We start from the raw sequence: 18,117 nt of genomic DNA on the forward strand, positions 1-18,117 counted from the left end.
TATAGGGGGCTCTTCAGAAGCCCCAAGGCTGCTGCAGCAGCTGGTGAGTGTGGGGTGTTTATGGGGGGGGGTTCTTTAAAGGGCCGGAGCTGGGGTGGGCAAGGCAGCGGGCAGGGGCCGGGGGGCTTGGGTTGTGATTGCATTAGCTATCCTAAGTGTGGAACCTTCTGCTATTAAGTTAAGTCCCCTGGCATTGCATGGCTAAACTGGATTCTCTGGAAGGAGAACTTCCAGATATTACAGAAGTGTTGTTTTTTTCAGCAAATAGCACTGTTCCCTCTGAGTCAGTCCTGATTTTATATCTCAGAATAATGTTAAGTAGTGCTTTGCAGCTGCACTCTTCCTCTTCTTTCCTCTTTTAGTTTCATAAAATAATCACAACTACTTCTCTGAGTACTTTAGGAGAGTGTCAAATTGAGATCCTGGTATTCTGGTCATTGGTCCCATGCATAGTTTATAGTTGTTTGGCATGTTAGTCTCAAAGCCCAGAACAAATTCCATTTGGGGTAGTTATGCCCTGCTTACATAAATGGATCCTGCAGTTTCAGATGGACACTATTCTTCCTGAATTGCTGCTCGTAGTAGGTATTATTAATCAGTTGCCAAATGTCGCTCCAGCGGTACTGCATATTAATGACTGGTGAAAGGATTCTTCCTTGCATGTGTGTGTTTATTATGAAGCTGGGTTACCTTTTGTTATCTGGGATCCCTATACTGAAATGCTGCACTGTTATACATACACATTGTGACTGTAGGTTGGCTTGCTTTTTATAAAAAGACCTATTGCAAATGACTAGAAATATTTTTCGCATAAAAATATTCTAGAATTTAAAGATTAAAGCTTGCAAACCTGCTTCATGTCATTTAGCAAGGGTTAGATGGTTGTTGAGCCAAGTATGGAGGATTTTAAATGAGCTATTTCCTGCACAGGGCTTCATGGCTAAAAATTTCCTCCAGTGCTGAATTAAGTATTTCAATTTGGGATGATCACATTTGAAGCATCATTTGAAGCTCTAGTCTAGCTTAATGATTCATTTTTTACCATTAAAACTCAGTAAGCATTTTGAAAAGTAGTAACTTTTTGGAATGCTAACTGAGTTTTCATGGTAAAAAATGAATGATTGAAAATTAATAGTATTTTAGATAAGGAATCATAAAACACCAGGAAGAGTCAGCCAAACAATATTAAAAGCAATTCAGTTATTGTCTATTCTTATTTTCGATCAGAACTAGTGTGCAAATCAGAAAATATCCTCAGCTGCCTCTGGCATCCTAATGCAGAAAATTAGAATCTGCATCTGTTATCTACTTAAGAATTATTATTTTCTAGATCTGACTCCCTTAGTATGCTGGGTGCCTTATAGGGAAAAACAAAGAGCACCGTCCTACCTTGAGCAGCTTATAGATACAGGTAAAGTCTTTCCACTGGTTTCAGTGGACTTTAGCTGAGACCTAAGGAGGAGTTTTCAAACTGTGTTCTGTCTAACACGTGCAGGTGATTCTGGGAGAGCTGGCAGTTCCCACAGTGCTGGCTCCTTCTCTTTGCTCCTTCTCTTCTCTTGCATCCTGAAGTTTCTGGAGGTGTCCATCATCTCCATGGCAAAGAAGTTTAGTATTTCCAGCTGCTTAGAGACACATGAGAAGGGGATCCAGTTTAACTGTCTATACTGCAGGTTGTTGTTAGAAAAAGTAAAGGAGCTGCCTTTAGGAACTCATCCATCAAAGACAGAAGAATGTCTCGAAGAGAAGGGAATAAAAATGCAGTGTCAAGGGTGTGAGGGAAGGAGAACAGAAGGCATGTAGGATTTGGGTTATGTTATACATTCACTTGTATTGTGTTTCAATAGTTACTTTATTATTTATGTTACAATTGAGCCTAGAGGCACTAGACATGGACTAGGACACCACTGGACTAAACAGACACAGAACAACAATATGGTCTCTCTCCCAAACGGCTTACAATTGAATGGTGAGACAACAGGCAGTAAGTGGAAACTAAACCCCAGTGGCTTAGTCCTCGATGAAAGAAAGAGAGGGTGCATCTACACAAGATGCTTTACTGTGAAGTAGCATAGTTAATTTGTGCAGTAAGCATGTTCATCTACACATGCACATGCTTACCACACAGTAAACTTTACTACTTAAGAATAATGCAAATAGCAAATTTACTTGTGAGTACTTACTGTGCAGTAATGCTTGTGTAGATGCCACCCAGAAGCAGATTTGCTCCCAGTCAACCCTGCCAGTAGGGGGCTAGCCTGAGCTCAGCCCCAGGGGGTCCCAAGCCTGGGAGCCTTTTCTGCCCCAGGGCTGGGCCACCTCTGTGGCAGCCTCAGTCACAGGCCCTCTAAAATCCTGCAGGCATTTTGAGCCATTGGGCACAACAGCAGAGAGCCTGAGGGGGACGCTTGGCCTCTGCTGCCCCTGCATAGGGCACAGGCTACCTATACCAGCCTGCCTGCATGCTGCTGCTGCTGCTGCTGCTGCTGCTGCTGCCTGACACTGCAGTGCTGTGCTGCTGCCAGACCCATGCCATCCAGCCCTGCAGGCTGCTACAGTCTCCTGCCCACCCTGACAGCCCCTGTGCCCAACTGCAGCCAGCTCCTAGATGCTGGGGCCAGCACTAGCTTCGTATAGTCAACCCCCAGCAGCCTGCCCAGAGCCTGCAGATGCTGTGGAGTATCACCTTGCCACATGGCTCCTAATCCTGTGCTGTGCCCCTGTGCTGGGTGCTGCAGGCAGCTACCCAGGCCTGGCAGCTCAGGGACAGCCACGCAGAGGCCCGGAGAGCCATCATGGGAGCCCTGATGGCCTTGTTGATGACACCATTTGCTGCCACCCATGGTCCCAACTGGTTGCAAGAGGAGACTGGTGACCTCATGGTGCTGTGGGGTGAGGCAGAGGTGCAGTGGCAGTTTGCACAGGGTGGGCATTCCAATGCCCAAATCTGAGGGGCTGTGAAGCTGGATGCAGGAGCATGGGCACACTTGATCATCACAGCAGTGTCACACAAATGTCAAGGTCTTGCAAGCACAGTGGGTCACCATCACCAACCACAATCATCAGTCAGGGAGTGCCCGTAAATCCATGCCCTTTATGTGGCAGTTGACAAATCCTTGCACCCTGGGACTCAGGCCGCAGCTGTACTGTGTACAGCAGCACGGGCAGCCTGCCTGAGCCCCAACTCTGGCCTGCACCCATGGTGAGTGTCACCAAGGGGAGGCCCCTGAGGCACCAACAGCTCGTCCCACCGAGCTCCCTGCACTCAGCCTTCACCAGCAACTCATGGAGCCTGGGCTAGTGCCTGCCCCCACAGCTCCACAGCCTCAGTCTCAGCCATGAGGCACAGCCGGCCATGTCCCCACCAGCCACCAGCAGCACCAGCTCCTGCCAAGGCGAGGTCTCTGGCAGGTGCCCACACACCGCACCCCACCTCCCAAGGACACCTCTAGGAGCTACACGCCATCGCTGACAGCTGGAACTGACCGGAGCCACCAGGCATGCCAGCCCCACCCACATGGTAAGCCCTGCACTGTGGGGAGAGACCTCCAAGCCTCTGCCCCTGGCCCCATCACACCCTCGCTTCCCCACCTCCCCACCTGCACCTGGCCCCTAGGTTCCCCACCCTGCAACAGCATGCAGGGATGTGGGAGACAGTGCAAAACTTTATTGAGCAGCCCATGCCCCCACAGCTAGGCAGGCACAGGTCTCACACACTGAGGAATTCATCAGTGCCAGCAGTGATGTCCTCTTTGGCTGTGGTGGGCAGGGATGTGTAGCACAGCCACAGGTAGCCCCTCAGGCAGTGGCGAGGTGTCAAGGCAGCCAGGGCTTACCCTCCCACACTGTCAAAGCTCAGGGTCCCATGCCAGGTGTGTAGGTTCACCTGGGACACCATGGTGATCATCATCAGCAGGACATAGTGCAGAGGTGGGCAAAATGATGGATCTGGCTGGTGGACGAACTTCGTTTTTCCAGCAGCCCTTGCCTGCATGGCTGGGGCTGGTTTCCACGGAGAGCCCAGCACCAGCTGCACTGTGATAGTGTGAGTCTGGAGTGTCCATGAAGACTGTCCCTGGCAGGGCATGCAGCAGGGCGCAGAGATGCTCCAGAGTCCAGCTGGGATTTTGCAGCACTGACAGCATGATCCAGAATGAAGGCAGATCCGTGATCTGCAGCCTGCATGCTCTGAACAGGGGTAGCAGGCAGCGGATTGCAGCTCTGCCACATCTCCTTGCAGTGATGACAGCGTGGTCCAAAGCCAGGGCAAAGCTACCACTGCTGCTTATATGTCCCTGCCCAGAACATGCAGGCTGCAGATCATGACTACCCTGGCTCTGGATCATGCTGTCACTGCCACAAGATCCCAGCCAGGCTCCAGAGCAACTCCGAATTCTGCTGTGCACCCTGCCAGCAGGGGTGGTGCTAGGGGGGGACTAGGGGGAGCTATAGCCACCCAAAAATTCTCCATAGGCCCCCATAGCCACCCCTCCCAGCAGTGCCACCACCACCACTGCCTCTGCTGCCTGCCCTGCACAAGCAGCAACAGCTGAGCCCATCCCACTCTCGTTCACGTTGCAGCCTCCCCTCAGCCTCTAGCACAGCTTAGCTCCTGCTGGAATCTCCATGAAAACTGGCCCCAGCCATGCGGGCAGGGGCTTCTGGGAAATGGAGTCCACTGCCAGCTGGAGCTGGCCCACGGGCTGGACTTTTCCTGCCCCTGGCATAGTGGATTGGGCACCCTTCACTTGGTGCAAACAGCTCCTCATGCAGCAGCACCTGGGACACATGCAGCAGGGGCATGCTTGGGGTGCAGCACCAGTGCGGGGGTGGGCTGGCCCTGGCGTACCTCCACAGAGAAGCCTCCAGTGGGGAGGGCAGGGGCAGAGGCACCTCCTTGTCCCAGTATGACAGAGCACCCTTTTGGGGGTCTGTCACTTTAAGGGCTGGAGCAGGGAGTTGACAGGTGCCTGATGAGGGCGGCCATTTTAAGGCCCAGCTCAGAGAGAGTAGGGAGCAGTTTGAGATCAGCCAGCAGGGAAGAACTATCTCACTACTGAGCTCTGGCTCCAGGAACAACTTGGAGGTATGGGTGAGGCTATGGGGAAGGAGGAGGCCTCACTGGTCCTGGACATGACCTGAAACTGTACCCTGCTGGGATAGGGAGGCCTGATGGACCTGCCTGTGACAGGGCAGGACCACTCAAATGCCAGGACTGAGAACCTACCTGATGTAAGGCAGGTCAGGGCACCTAAACCCCTGCCCCCACCTTCAGGTGGGCTACAGGGGGTGCAGGGAAGCTTAGGAGAAGTGCGTGAGTCCCATGGGGTGTTGGACCCTGGAGGTGGACCAACAATGCTCAAAGAGGAGCACCTGAGCCCAAGGGATGTAAGACTCAGGGCCCTGAGGAAAGGGCAAAGTAAAGGTCAGGCATGCTTAAGGGAGAGAAGCACCTGAACCTGTTTGGGTGGAAGACCCTATGCCCCAGTGTAAGGGGCACAGTTGTGGCCCAAGAGAGGGGCATAATGGTCCAGTGTGGGGCCAGGGGTGAAGTAGGCCCATAGTTGAGCAATCACTCAGTCCCATTCAGGTGAGGGCCATGGGAGAGGCCCATAAGACTACACCAGGGCTGATTGAGGGGTGGAGAGAAAAGCCCAAAGATCTCTTTGAGTAAAGTGGAGTGAACATGGCCTGGATATGCAGTGTACAAGAGACTGAGTGAGAGCCAGTGGAGTGTAAGAAACTTCAGTGACAAGGGAGTGGGGGGGCGCCCTGAAGGGGACAGTATAATAAAGCTCCAACTGTAGGATCCAGTTTGGCCTGGCCTTGAGCTGGAGTATTATCACACAGTGTGACATCCTGCAGTTAGATGCAGGAGCGGCGAGAGACACGCGGGTGAAAGCTCGCTGCGCCCCCGTTCCCCCGAAGCCCCCCAGAAACACTCCAGCAGCCACAGAGCCCCCCGCTGACCCCCAGCACAGCCGGGGTAAGCGGGGCCCGTGGAGAGAGGGGGCTAATCCCTTAGTGTGTGTGTGTGTGTGTGTGTGTGTGTGTGTGTGTGTGTGGGAGGAGGCGGCTGAGTGGAGCTGGGCCGGGTCAAGCCCCGCCCAGGCCCCTACTTCACCCAGCCCCCCAGGGAGCCATGCAAACAGGCTACGCAAACAGACGCGCTTCTCTGCCGGCGCATGAGTTAGCACGGAGTTTGCGCTGGAGGGTGTGCGGGAGGGAGCTGGACCCTGCCTGCGCACCCCCCAGGGTAGACAGCCCCAGCCGTAGCCAGCCTACCAGAGGCATGACACGGATGGGCACGCGACGCACCCCGAGGGTCCTCTCGGGCTCCGCGGCCCCCCCCTCTGGCACCTCAGAGACGGCCACCCAGACGGAGCCCCTGGTTCCGGGCTCCACGCAGACGGAGCCCCTGGCTCTCAGCTGCGGGGGCTGCCTGTCCCTTTTTCAGGCTCTGGGGCCTGGGAGCATGGCGACCTCCCCTTGTGGGGTCTGTTCCCTTAAGGGGTCTCTGGTGCGCCAGCTGGAGGAGCTCCAGGCCACAGTCCAGAGACTGCGTGCCATCAGGGACTGCGAGCAGGAGATAGACTCCTACTGCCAGGCCCTTCTCCCCTGGGAGGCAGAAGGTAGATCAGTCTCCCTCCACGCCAAAGGAGGACTCTGGGACCTCCTGCTGTGTCCAGCCAGGGGCATGGACCAAGGTGGTCAAGGGCCCTAAGGCCCACCACACCAAGGCCCCTCCCCAACCAGAACTGAGCAACAGGTACACACCTCTTGCCACCCCAGCAGAGCCTGCTGAGTTGCCGGCCCCCACGGGCAACATGGGCCTAACTGCAGCTCCCGCCCCTGCTTTCCCCAAGACAAAACGTAAGGTGTTTGTTGTGGGAGACTCCCTCCTGAGGGGGACGGAGGGGCCAATCTGCCACCCCGACCCCTTAGCCCGGCAAGTCTGCTGCTTCCCAGGGGCCTGCATCCGGGACATTGTGGAGAGGATCCCCAAGCTCCTCAAACCCACAGACCACTATCCCATGCTCCTTATTCATGTGGGCACCAATGACACGGCTCGGAGCACTCCCAGCCAGGTCATGAGGAGCTACAGGGATTTGGGAGCGGGGCTCAAGGGTCTGGGGGCACAGGTGGTGTTCTCATCGATCCTCCCAGTCTCAGGCTATGGGCTGAGAAGGGACAGGAGGATCTATGTGGTCAACCAAAGACTGCGGCGCTGGTGTCATCAGGAAGGCTTTGGCTTTCATGACCACAGCCCACTCTTTGGCGAGAGAGGCAGCGAGCTGCTGGGAAGAGATGGTCTCCACCTCTCTCCCCTAGGGAGGAGGCTCTTCTCAGCCAGACTGGCTGACCTGCTCCACCGGGCTTTAAACTAAGCCCATTGGGGGACGGGGGGACTACCGCCACTGCTGGCCCGCTGAGCAATCCTTGCAAAGCCAGCGGATCATGACACTCAAGGGAGCCCACCCCGGCCCCAGCCCTGGTAAAATCTGTGGGCAAGGAAGGAGCCCCCCAGGGGGCACTTGCCTGCCTCTACACTAATGCCAGGAGCTTAATAAGCTCATTCTCCTGCTCAGTGCAAACAATTATGATGTCATAGGGATCACGGAGACCTGGTGGGACTCCACCCATGACTGGACCACGGGTATAGATGGCTATGCCCTGTCCAGGAGGGATCGTGTAGAGAAAAGGGGCGGGGGTGTAGCTCTCTATGTCAAGGAAAGCTACGCGTCCCTGCAAACCGATATTGGCGACCAGGTGGATGGCTGGAGACCCTATGGGTTAAAATCCGTGGGGAACACAGCACAGGGGACACAATGGTGGGAGTCTATTACAGACCTCCCACCCAAAGCCCTGAGCTAGACCAGGAGTTTGCCCAGGAACTGGCTGAGGCAGCTTGCTCCAGGACCATGGTTGTCATGGGTGACTTCAATTACCCAGATACCTCGTGGGAGGATCGCTCAGCAAATCCTCTCATGTGTGGATGACCTCTACCTGACTCAAGAAGTCTATGGGCCAACGAGAGGCAAAGCGCTGCTCGACCTGGTGCTGGCTACTGGGGAGGACCTAGTCGGCGACCTAGTGATCGATGGGAAGCTGGGTGACAGCGACCACGAGCTGATCACCTTCACCATCCACCGAAAAGCTGGCAAGTCGGTCAGGAACACGGAAGTCCTTGACTTCAGGAAAGCTGACTTCGACAAGCTCAGGAGGCTTGTCAGTGAGGCCCTAAGGGACTGTGACCACAGGGAGAGGAGAGTTCAAGAAGAGTGGTTGCTCCTCAAGGGAGCGATCCTCAATGCACAAACTAAGTCTATTCCATCTTGGAGGAAAGGCAGCAAGAAGGGCACAGCAGCCCCCCTGGCTCTCCAGGGACCTAGCAGACCTCCTGAGCCTTAAAAGAAAGGCCTACAAAGGATGGAGGATGGGAGTCACCTCCAAGGAGAATTATTCTGCACTGGTCCGGTCCTGTAGGGAGCTGACCAGGAAAGCCAAGGCTACAACTGAACTCCAGCTAGCTTTGAGCATCAAGGACAATAAAAAGTCCTTTTTCAGATACATGGGGAGCCGGAGGAAAAGCAGGGGCAACGTTGGACCCCTGCTGAACCAGATGGGGCAACTGACAACTGACGCCCAGGAAAAAGCCAACCTATTAAATAGGTACTTTGCGTCGGTCTTTCATCAGCCCCATGGGACGCCCATGCCCACTACAGGGCCGGGAAGTCCGGGTGAAGGTGATCCCCTGCCCTCCGTTAATGCTGACTTCGTGAAGGAACATCTTGAGAAGCTGGATACCTTCAAGTCAGCCGACCCTGACAATCTTCACCCCAGGGTACTCAAGGAGCTGGCAAGCATCATAGCCCAGCCTCTAGCGCGGATCTTTGAAAACTCTTGGCGCTCTGGTGTAGTGCCCGAAGACTGGAAGAAGGCCAATGTGGTGCCTATCTTCAAGAAAGGGAGGAAAGTGGATCCGGCTAACTATAGGCCCATCAGCCTGACTTCTATCCCGGGGAAGATCTTGGAAAAGTTTATTAAGGAGGCGATCCTTAATAGACTGGCCAACGCCAACATCTTAAGGGATAGCCAGCACGGGTTTGTTGCGGGTAGGTCTTGCTTGACCAATCTCATTTCCTTCTACGACCAGGTGACCTATCACCTGGACAAGGGAGAAGAGATTGATGTCATATATCTTGACTTCAAAAAAGCCTTCGATCTGGTGTCCCATGATCGTCTCTTGGAGAAACTGGCCAATTGTCGCCTTGGGTCCCCCACGATCCACTGGCTGGAAAATTGGCTCCAGGGTCGGACCCAGAGGGTAGTAATTGATGGAAGTCACTCATCGTGGTGTCCTGTGACCAGTGGGGTCCCCCAGGGCTCTGTCCTTGGACCCATACTGTTCAACATCTTCATTAATGATGTGGACACTGGAGTCAGAAGCGGACTGGCCAAGTTCGCAGATGACACCAAACTTTGGGGCAAAGCATCCACACCAGAAGACAGGCGAATGATCTGGGCTGACCTGGACAGGCTCAGCAAGTGGGCGGACGAGAATCTGATGGTGTTCAACGCCGATAAATGCAAGGTTCTCCACCTCGGGGGGGGGGGGGGGGGAAACCCGCAGCATCCTTATAGGCTCGGCAGTGCTATGTTGGCTAGCACTAAGGAAGAAAGAGACTTGGGGGTCATCATTGACCACAAGATGAACATGAGCCTCCAATGCGATGCTGTGGCTAGTAAAGCGACCAAAATGCTGGCTTGCATCCATAGATGCTTCTCAAGCAAATCCCGGGACGTCATTCTCCCCCTGTACTCGGCCTTAGTGAGGCCGCAGCTGGAGTACTGCGTCCAGTTTTGGGCTCCACAATCCAAAAAGGATGTGGAGAAGCTTGAGAGAGTCCAGAGAAGAGCCACATGCATGATCAGAGGTCAGGGAAGCAGACCCTACGATGACAGGCTGAGAGCCCTGGGGCTCTTTAGCCTGGAAAGGCGCAGGCTCAGGGGTGATCTGATGGCCACCTATAAGTTTATCAGGGGTGACCACCAGTATCTGGGGGAACGTTTGTTCACCAGAGCGCCCCAAGGGATGACGAGGTCGAATGGTCACAAACTACTACAAGATCATTTCAGGCTAGACATAAGGAAGAATTTCTTTACTGTCCGAGCCCCCAAGGTCTGGAACAGCCTGCCACCGGAGGTGGTTCAAGCGCCTTCATTGAACACCTTCAAGATGAAACTGGATGCTTATCTTACTGGGATCCTATGACCCCAGCTGACTTCCTGCCCTTTGGGCGGGGGGCTGGACTCGATGATCTTCCGAGGTCCCTTCCAGCCTTAATGTCTATGAAATCTGTAAGGCATGGAACACATGTAAGGGGAGATCAGAGTGTGTATGCACTGCCCTGTTACAGCTGGGCACTCAAAGTGCAGCCTCCTGCTTATTTAACATCCCAATCATTTACCAACAAGGTGGGCAGTTTGCTCAGAGATGGGGGCAGGCCATACTAGCACCGGGCCTGGAAGTTGCCTTTGTCACACCCAGTCATCTGGGAGCCCTAAGTCCCCCAAAGCCCAGCACCATAGGCTTGGCAGCAGCACAGAAGACCAGCAGGCCTGCAGGAAGAGAAAAGGGGGCAGCGGGTTCTGGAGCTGTACCAGCAGGTGTTACCAGGGGCCTGACCTGTCTTTGCCTGGGAAGGGGGCAGGGGAGGCAGGCTGCCAGCCCCAGAGGAGTGAGTGGGCATGAAGGGGCTTAGCCAGTGGCTACCTGGGCCCAGGCCTGCCTGGCCAACTTGCCATGGTCCCTGGGCATCCATGCATGCCCACCTGCTGATCAGGCAGCACACAGCCCCTGCCCTGGTGCACGCACCTGCATGTGGGGTTAGCATAGGGAAAAATGCTCTACGTGGGGTAGGGCAGTTTCTTATCTCACAAATGTTGCAAATTCTCACAAGCAACTTCTTTCTCATGGCTCTTCAGGCCCTGCAGCTGCACACAGGGGAGATACTGCCATTGGCAGCTGGGATGCGGCCCCAGGGTCACCACTGCCCACAGCTGGGGCCCTGGGGATGTGCTGGGCTGGCTGGTTCCAGCCTCAGAGGATGGGCAGGTGGATGTATGGATGTAGCAGGTGGAAGATGTTGCCCAGTAACACAGATGATGGGAGGAGGACATGGCCTGCAAGGACACTCAGGATTGGTGCGAGGAGGTATGGAAGTGGGCAGACTGGGAGTTCAGGGTGCAACTCCTGGCCCTGGAGCATGAGTGCATGGAGGCCCTGTGAGAGCAGGCTGCAGTTGTGACCAGAGCAATGCAAGCCACAGAGGAGGACCGCTGGGTGCTGGACACCATCCTGGCCTTGGCAGTCACCTTCATGCTGCCCTGACTCCAACCCTAGTCCCGTCTGCCCCCTGGTGCCTGCCCAACACCCAGCAGCAGGCCTCCTTGTGGGCCTGGGCAAAAGTCTAGCATTGAGCAGCTGTCCAGGTGGGTTCTAGTGAGGAGAGCAGGAGGAGGTGATTGGCCAGAGCATCTCACCCCTGGTGTCCTGGCCCCCAGTAGCAGATATGCAGTTCAGCTGGGGCCTTGACAGGGGGGCGGGTCCCCACCTCTGTCGCTGCCACCGCAGCTGGTGCTCCTGCTTCCAGGCCTCCTCCGCCAAGGTCTCATAAAAGAGCTTTCCCTGCACCTCATAGATGTTATGCAGCATGCAGGCTGCAGCAAAGACCTGGGGGATGTTGTCCTCAGCAAACTTGAGGCGGGCAGTGATGGTGCACTCCTTTGAGGTGGCTGAAGGTGCACTAGCAGCGCATATGTCCAGCCCAGGCACTGGTTGAAGTGGGCCTGGCAGGGTTCCTGCTGGCTGGTGTAGGGCCACATGAGCCAGGGTAGGAGCAGGTAGGCAGGGTCTCCAATGAGTAGGGGCAGGACTATGATGCATGTAGCTGCAGGTCCAGCACCCCTAGCACAAAGCACCCTCTCTGCACTGGGGCTGGCAGGGCAGAGTTCCAAAACATGCAGGTATTGTGGGTACTACCCAGCCAGCCAGTACTTATGTTTCATAGACATCAGGGACTGGAAGGAACCTCAAGAGATCATTGGGTCCAGCCCCCCCGCCATAGGTGAGAAGTCAGCTGGGATCAAGTGACCCCAGGAAAAGATAAGTCCAGCTGTTTGTTTTTTTTTGTTTGTTTGTTTTGTTTTGTTTTTTTGTTGGTTTTTTTTTTTTTTTTTTTTTTTAAGGAATCCAGAGTAGGTGCTTGCATCACCTCTGGAGGGAGTTTGTTCCAGACCCTGGACACACATACCGTAAAGAACTTTTTTTCTAATATCCAGTCTAAAAAAAAAAAAAAAAAAAAAAAATCAGCCTTCCTGGAATTCATGGCCTTGGGGAGCTCTGGTGAACAGATGTTCTCCCAAGTCATGACATACCCCTCTTATGAAGTGGTTGGCTACCACCAAGTCTCCCCTGAGCCTTCAAGAGGGCATTGATAGGATCCAGAGGAGGGCCACTCATATGAGTAGGGGGCAGCAGGGCAGACATAATTTTCAGCCGTCACAGCCCTGGCTCATGGAATGAGGAAGTGGGATCCAGGCTGGAGAAGAGGACCTGAGTCAGGGCCCAGGTCCACAATGAAGCCTGGGGCTCAAAGGGCAATCGGATGAACATAGGATTGAGAAGCCCCATTGTGAGGACATGTGGGACCAAGAGGGTCCAGAGCAGGGCAGGGAGCCCAAGAGGAAGTGAGGGGCTAGGCGTCCAGAGTTGCTGAATTGAGGCCCCACTGTGGGCGGCATGACTGAGAGCCCCAATGTGAGGGGGACACAGTGCTTTCTAGTCTGGGTGAGGCCAAGTGACAGCCCAGCTAAGGTGAAGAGCTGTAATGAAGCATATGGAAGCTAGCTGTGAGGCATGGGACATGCTATAAGGGAAGGTTTGGAGTTGTGTATATGCTCTTGGAATCAGAGCAATTAAATGGGCAGCCTCTTGCCTGGGAGCTACTTAATGAGATATCAAAGGTGAGGCAGGCAGGTGGCTAGCCCTACACAAATGGGCAGGCCAACATCTAGACTGGCCCTTAGATGCCCACTTGTTACACTTGCATACTCTCAAACCACCACACAAGTTACAATGCCATAGAGAATCAAGCCCAATCATGGCAGTGGGATCTCTACATAGAGGACTTTCAGGATTTAGCCCATTGGATGTTGATCTTGCTATCTTAGATAAGATCATTAAGGCTTTTTATTTTATTTTATCCTGCAGGTTTTCCATTTAGAATTCTTACTGAAGTCATTATGACTGATTCTGCATGCCACTCATCTTGCTTGTGGTAATTATGTACTAAAGTCTGAGAGTAATGGCAGCTATGTGCCGTCTTGCACTTTGCCTTGTCTTTTAGGCCTAGCCTCTGCTACATCATTTGGCCAGGATTTGGCATTCACACTCAAAGCCCTGTTGGCAGCAGAAACTTCCATAGTTCCGTAGTTTCATAGTTGGTAGGGTCAGAAGGGACCTAAGCAGATCATTTAGTCCGACCCCCTGCCATGGGCAGGAAAGGATGCTGGAGTCAAATGACCCCAGCTAGGTGGCTGTCTAGCCTCCTTTTGAAGACCCCCAGGGTAGGGGCGAGCACCACTTCCCTTGGAAGTCGGTTCCAGTTCCTAGCCACCCTGACAGTGAAGTAGTGCCTCTTGATATCTAGCCTGAATTTACTCAGTCAACTAAAGGTGGTTGCTGAAGGCTCTATGAAGATTAGACCAAGTGTTTTTCTGTCATTTGTTTAAATATTAAGCTATGTTGTTGTTAAAAGTCTAATTAAAGTTTAAAATGTAGTAAGGCCTTGTATAAAGTAAGGTCTAGTAAATTTAGCAAAGCCTTGTAGTAAGGCCCTGTGGCATAGTTAAAATTAACCTTGTCAAAAGAATGCAAGGCTCGTACTGCTATTAGTCAGTCCAAGGACAGTTGAAGTAAAAAGAATCTGAGTGGCTGTAAGTTATCAACACAGTTCAGAAGTTATAAATTGGCTGAAACATCCGGAAGTCATTCACTAGAAGATACAGCTATATGAAAAGGATTAATTAGCTATTGACCTGGGTCAGTGGGCTGGTGGATCTTGAGGAGCCCAAGGACTGAATACCAGGGTTCTTCCCTGTACTGCTCAGACAGCACTGATCAGGGACACCTGACTTTGCTGAGCTTTGTGGAAAGAAAAACTTGTCATGCATCAGAGGGGACTGCTGATAAGTTGCCGACATGAATTATTCTTGTCTGTCGTTGTTTGTCTTGTTAGTATGTGTAGTTGTGTTTTTGTTAAGTCAATAAACCTTTCTTACCTTTCTACCCCCCGACCACACTCTCAATCAATCCCGAACTCTCCACAGGTGGCTGGGACAAGGGTCTTGTCCTTTATCTTTGGGGTGTGCTCCCCTAGCCTTTTCCCTGCACAGGGTTACCCGAAAGGTGGTGGGGGTTGAGGTTTTCTGGAGCCACATACTTGCCCTTCATTGAGAAAGTACAGGTATGGCATTTCCTGGAGGCTGGCCTGAAACAAGCAACCCCACCACACCATGCAGCCCCAGCAGGTGTAGTTATAGGTCATGCCCCAGAACCAGGAACCTCCACCATCCCCATAGCTCCTACCCTATACCGCCAAGGTATGTGAGCAGCAGCTCCAGCCAGGTGATGTTCTCACTGCGGTAACTGTTGGCTCTATTCATAGTTGGTAGGGTTGGAAGGGACCTGAGCAGATCATCAAGTCCAACCCCCTGCCATGGCAGGAAAAAGTACTGGGGTCAAACGACCCCAGCAAGGTGTTCATCTAACCTCCTCTTAATGACCCCCAGGGTAGGAGCCAGCACCAGTTTGCTTGGAAGTTGGTTCCAGATCCTAGCCACCCTGACTGTGAAGTAGCACCTCCTGATGTCTAGTCTGAATCTACCCTCTGCCAGCTTGTGAGCATTATTTCTAGTCACTCCTGGTAGTACTCGGGGGAACAGGGACTCCCCCAATGCCTGCTGGTCCCCTCTGACGAGTTTGTAAATGGCCACTAGTTCCCCCCTCAGCCTTCTCTTGTGGAGGCTGAACAGCCTCTCCTTGTAGGGCCTGCCCTGCTGGTCCCTGATCATGAGAGTGGTCCTCCTCTGTACCTGCTCCAAGTTGTCCACATCCCTCCTTAAGTTCGGTGCCTAGAACTGGATGCAGTACTCCAACTGCGGCCTGACCAGTACTGCATAGAGGTGGAGAATCACCTCCTTGGACCTGCTTGAGATGCATCTGTGGATGCACAACAAGGTGTGGTTGGCCTTCCTGACTGTGTCCCCACACTGCCGGTCCATGTTCATTTTGGCATCAATAATGACCCCAAGATCCTTTTCTGCCTCTGCACTGATGAGAAGGGAGTTCTCCAGCCTGTAGGTATGCTGCTGGTTCTTCCTCCCCAGGTGCAGCACCTTGCACTTGTCAGTGTTGAAACCTATCCTGTTCTCATCTACCCACCCCTGTAACCTGTCTAGGTCTGAGTGCAGCCTATTCCTCCCTTCTAGCGTGCCCACTTCTCCCCACATCTTAGTGTCATCAGCAAATTTGAACAGGGTGCTTTTTACCCCCTCGTCCAAGTTGCTGATGAAGATGTTGAGCAGTGCGGATCCAAGGACTGAGCCCTGGGGGACCCTACTGCCCACATCCCTCCAGGTCGAAAATGACCCACCTACCACCACTCTCTGAGTGCGGCCCTCCAGCCAGTTAGTGACCCATTTGACTGTGTAGGTGTCAATGCCACAGTCCCCTAGGCTTTTAATGAGAATGGGGTGAGAGACAGTGTCGAAGGCCTTCCTAAAGTCCAGAAAGACTACGTCCACTGCTACATCTGTGTCTAAGGATTTTGTGACCTTGTCATAGAAGGCCACCAGGTTGGTCTGACAGGACCTGCCTCTAATGAACCCTTGTTGGTTGCCCCTAAGCATACATTCCCCTGCTGACCCATCGTGGACATGCGCCAGGATAATTCTCTCAAAAAGCTTACCCAGGGTTGAGGTAAGACTAGCTTGCCTAAAGTTTCCTGGGTACTCCTTCCTCGCTTTTTGAAAATGGGAACCACACTGGCCCTTTTCCAGTCCTCTGGCACCACACCAGAGCGCCATGAGTGCTCATAAAGCTGTGCCAGGGGTCCTGCAATGACCTCTGCTAATTCCCTCAGCACTCTGGGGGTGGAGATCGTCAGGACCAGCTGATTTAAATATGTCCAGTCCCTCCAGAAGTTCCCCGACTAGAACCTCACTGACCCTAGGCCTGGGTGTGCCTCCCCTGGGGCCTGAGGGGGTCCCGATGGGTGGGCTGATCCGGTCCCTCCTCAGGAAAATGGAGGCAAAGAAATTATTAAATGGGTTAGCTTTGTTGTCTGGTGTGACGACCAGATTTCCTAGCGTGTCTTGCAGAGGCCCCACGTTACCGGGTACCTTCTTTATTGTTCAGGGCCTGCTCTTATCTCTAACAGCTGGGCCCTCTCCAATAAGGTAACCTCCTGCTGGCCATGTGACTCCTGAATGAGACTGCAGGCTGCTCTGCTGCCTGCCCATCCTCCTTTGAGTGACAAGCACAACCTGTGCTCTGTCACAATAAGCTTAATACTTATTTCTCACAGTTGAAAAATGTCATCTTAAACAAAAAGAGGCATTTACAGAAGACTTAGTTCTGCTTAATGGGTAATTAATACTCCTGGGAAAAATGTATCATAAAAACAGGTTTGAGATAGAAGTTTTAATGGCTTTGACTCAGTGTTGGTGGAGATAAAAGCTTTGGTAGTGTATTAATATGTTGGCTTTTGTTTGAAGTTTATTTTTCTATTAGGAACTCCAGGGTGCACAATGCATTTTGTGATACACTGCTTTGCTCTGATATATTTCCTTTTATACTACCAGTGTGTCTGAAGGATGAACCAATTTTCCCAAAGTGAAGGCACTACTAATTCATATGCTTTGCCTTGTGCCATCCAGAGTTACAAAGCACCTCCTCTCCTTACCAGTACATCCTTTTTTTTAAATGTTTTCTTTAAAAACAAGTCTCATGAGCATGCTTGGGATGGTACTTTACCTGCGGTAAAGATGTAACACACCCAAGTGCTGTTAAAAGTCCCATCTTCACTCACTGGCTGCAAGCGATTTAAAACATGTAGACGATAACATTCAGAATGGAAATCAAAGGAAATGACTCAAACCTCCTTATAGAGTAAAAGATTATTCTGCCTCTTATCTTCAAACCTCAGGGGCTTTCTAAGCATATGGCCACTCCTTGGCCAAGGTTTTAAAATAGGTAAAGGGAGCATCTGAGTAAATATCTGATTTTGTGAAGTATAAGGGAACAAAAACTCATGCTGAAGTCAGTGGAAACTAATGGGTGCTCTATACTTGAAAATAAAGCCTGTATTTAGGCTTAATTTTAGTTGTCTAAAACTTGATTTATAGTCCAACAATTCGTCCTTCAGTGGCCTGTAGCTGTTAACTGAGTTGTGTGAGCATGTGTTACTCCTGTTAAGCAAGTTAGCAGTGTCAGCAACGTTCCAGATTTTCATATAAAACTGTCAGTGATTTCCTTCATTTTTGTTTAGATATCTTCTGTTTCTTCTGCAGGTCTGATTTTCAGATGCGGCTATAGCAAAGGACCATAGTGCAGATGTGTGATGGGGGGTCAGAGTCACTTTAAAGAGAGAGTGCAGCAAGACAAGCCTGCTGTATGGGACTTGCAGCAGAAGAACACAGACAGGTCATTAGGCAAAAGGGAAACCTCTGTGTATGGCTGGGGAGCCACATGACTAGAAGAGAAGGGCTTAAAGGCATATAAGACCAGGGCCTGAGGCTAAGGAGGCAGTTGGGCCCTGCATGCTGAAGGGAGCAGAGCTCCAGAATGATAGAAGCCAGACTGGCCAAAGAAGAAGGATTCTAGACTGCAAGGAGCTGCAATAAGTCCCTGCATGCCTGGGCAATGGAGATATGTATCTTGACTCTATATTGTACCTCATTGCCACGGTGTGATGTTAACCTAGAGTTGGGGAAACCCTTTGGAAGTGGATGTTTGTATTTTTCAGTGGGATTGCAGTTGAATCGGAGGAC

The 18,117-nt window shown here is 52.4% G+C and overlaps 1 protein-coding gene across 1 annotated transcript in view; it reads left to right on the forward strand.

Annotated features, from left to right (window-relative positions):
• The first annotated feature begins 5,001 nt into the window (after window positions 1-5,001).
• Window positions 5,002-18,117, forward strand: part of MYO3A (myosin IIIA) — a 270,931-nt gene continuing 257,815 nt past the window's right edge. Inside the window, exon 1 of the mRNA XM_059729090.1 lies at window positions 5,002-5,086. The gene's annotated coding sequence lies outside the window, so the exon portion shown is untranslated. The remainder of the gene's footprint in view (window positions 5,087-18,117) is intronic.

The sequence above is a fragment of the Alligator mississippiensis genome, chromosome 5 (genome assembly GCF_030867095.1).
Source record: "Alligator mississippiensis isolate rAllMis1 chromosome 5, rAllMis1, whole genome shotgun sequence".
NCBI lineage: Eukaryota > Metazoa > Chordata > Crocodylia > Alligatoridae > Alligator > Alligator mississippiensis.